Source organism: Calidris pugnax, unplaced genomic scaffold (assembly GCF_001431845.1).
Source record: "Calidris pugnax isolate Ruff unplaced genomic scaffold, ASM143184v1 scaffold285, whole genome shotgun sequence".
Lineage (NCBI taxonomy): Eukaryota > Metazoa > Chordata > Aves > Charadriiformes > Scolopacidae > Calidris > Calidris pugnax.
In genome coordinates, this window is record NW_015091000.1 from 334,249 (window position 1) to 335,933 (window position 1,685).

Below are 1,685 nucleotides of genomic sequence, written 5' to 3' on the forward strand. Positions count from 1 at the left end.
GCTGGAATGTGCTGCTGCCAACGGGGCGGCTGGAGCCGCTTCCTCCGCGTGCCTGGAATTGCTGGGATTTTTCTGTGTCTGACCCACAGCGCCGAGCTGGGGGGGACGGAGTGGGATGGGAATGGGACGGGAGTGGGATGGGAATGGGATGGGAGCAGGATGGGAATGGGATGGGAATGGGATGGGAGCAGGATGGAAATGGGATTGGAGTGGGATGGGAATGGGATGGGAGCAGGACGGGAACGGGATGGGAATGGGACAGGAGTGGGATGGGAATGGGACGAGAATGGGATGGGAGTGGGATGGGAGTAGGACAGGAATGGGACAGGAGCAGAACAGGAACAGGATGGGAATGGGATGGAAGGAGGATGGGAATGAGACGAGTGGGATGGGAACAGGATGGGAATGGGACGGGAGTGGGATGAGTAGGATGGGATTGGAATGGGAATGGGACAGGAATGGGATGGGAACAGGATAGGACAGGACAGGAATGGGGTGAGAATGGGATGGGAGTGGGATGGGAATGGGACGGGAGCAGGATAGGAACGGGATGGGAATGGGACAGGAATGGGATGGAAACAGTGTGGGAATGGGATGGGAATGGGGTGGGAGCAGGATAGGACAGGAATGGGATGAGAATGGGATGGGAGTTGGATGGGAATGGGAATGGGAACAGGATGGGAATGGGACGGGAGTGGGATGAGTAGGATGGGATTGGAATGGGAATGGAACAGGAATGGGATGGGAACAGGATAGGACAGGACAGGAATGGGGTGAGAATGGGATGGGAGTGGGATGGGAATGGGATGGGAGCAGGGTAGGAACACGATGGGAATGGGACAGGAATGGGATGGAAACAGTATGGGAATGGGATGGGAATGGGGTGGGAGCAGGATAGGACAGGAATGGGATGAGAATGGGATGGGAGTTGGATGGGAATGGGACCGGAGCAGGATGGGAATGGGATGAGAATGGGATGGAAACAGTAAGGGAATGGGATGGGAACGGAATGGGAATGGGATGGGAATGGGGTGGGAGCAGGATGGGCTGCTGGTGGCTGATGCCAAAGGCCCGAGCCATGGTCCTCGGGCCCACCCCCACCACCCCACACGGGGGGCACCCGCCTGCACTGTGGGGTCTCAGAGGGTGGGGGGGGGGCAGCCCTGACCCCCAGGGTGTGGAGCCCCCTCCCACAGCCAGGGGTCCCGTGTCGGTGTCCCCGGAGCAGAGCGGGGTCCCCCAAATCCCCCTCAAACTCCCCCAAATCCACTCCAAAGGCCAGGAGGTGCCTGGGGAGGGGTGGAAGGGGGGGAGAGAGAAGCTGCCCCCCCTTGTCCTGCAAACCCTCTTCAAAGCCAACCCCTGGCAGCCCATCAGAGGCCACCAGACCCCCCCAGCCTGGAGCCACGGGCTCCGGCACGGGCCGGGAACGGGGTGGCCGGTGGCCGGGAGCTGGGAGAGCGGCTAAAAATAACCCGGCTTCCTTCGGCGGGGGCTATTTTTAGCTTTCTCCGCAGCTATAATTATCTGCCCTCGGCGTCGGGGCCGGGGAAGCTGCTGGCACCGCAGTGGGGGGGGCCACGGGGGACGTGGCCGGGGTGGCCCCGTGGATGGACACGTTGAAGGTCCCCAACGGTGCCCACCGGGGCCGATGGGGTGGCACCGGGGTGAGGGTATCACCCCCC